We start from the raw sequence: 993 nt of genomic DNA, 5'->3' as shown, positions 1-993 counted from the left end.
ATTAATAAACAAACACGACCGGGTACTTTAGGTCCGACAGGGAATGAGGTGAAAGACTGGCGGTGTATATCTGGCATAAAAGCAGGAGTGTTGCCTGAAAAAGAGAGTGTGGATGTATTAGGATGGAGTTGGAATGAAATGCATGGCAGGGGGGATAAGGAGGTGGTATGGATATTAATGTCTGATGAGACAGGAGGGTAAATACATATATGCATCTATCAGCAGGAAAGCTTCTCGGCCTTTTGGCTAAGATCAAGTGTAGTATCTGTTCTTATCAGTTTTCATGCTGGTGGGGATGGGTGCTGCATGGAGGATGCAGGTGTACCAGGGCTTTCCGGGGCTGGTTCTGAGGAATCAGCTCGACGGCTGCCCCGATGTGACCTGTTCCCTCCGGGTCTCGCCATGAGGCTGAGAGGGTCTAGAGCCGAGGTACTTTTGTGCCTCGGGGAGTGGTGACCCCGAGGTGCCGAAACTCACTGGGAGCATGGGCTCACTGAGTTGAAGCACGGGCACCATAATCTCTTCACCTTGTGGCACTCACCTCTTGATTCCCGGCCTTCTGGCTAGGATCAGAGAAATTTTTATAGATCCGGCCGGATGTCCGGGCAGTATATCTGCACACATTCACTTATTTATTTATTTTTGTCTCACTGTGTCACTTTTTGCGTGTTGTGTGTTCACAGGATTTGTCAGGATGCGGTAGCCCTTCTGGGTGTCCCTCCTGGCGGTCTAGGGGAGGTGTGTGTGGCCATTAGGTTCCGCACCTCCCTGCAAACACCCCGGGTACTCCTGCTTTTTGCAGGGTACCTACCGTTATCGGCTCTGCGGGCTGATACCTTGGCTAACGCCAAGGGGGATGCCAGGAGCATTTGTGGTCCCCTAGTAGCTTCGGCGAAAAGGGACATCGAACCTGGAACCTCGCAGGTACCTTTTGGTCCGGAGGCGAAGGGTAAGGTTTGTTGGGGGGCCTCTCTCCTATCGGAGAAGGGCTTG

General features: G+C 52.4%; 1 pseudogene; it reads left to right on the top strand.

Moving 5' to 3' along the window:
* Window positions 1-226: 226 nt before the first annotated feature.
* LOC130267820 (U2 spliceosomal RNA) lies at window positions 227-386 on the top strand (annotated as a pseudogene).
* Window positions 387-993: the final 607 nt, after the last annotated feature.

Source organism: Hyla sarda, chromosome 4, assembly GCF_029499605.1.
Source record: "Hyla sarda isolate aHylSar1 chromosome 4, aHylSar1.hap1, whole genome shotgun sequence".
NCBI lineage: Eukaryota > Metazoa > Chordata > Amphibia > Anura > Hylidae > Hyla > Hyla sarda.
Note: the sequence above shows the minus strand (reverse complement) of the source record. Positions and strands in the feature narration are given on the sequence as shown.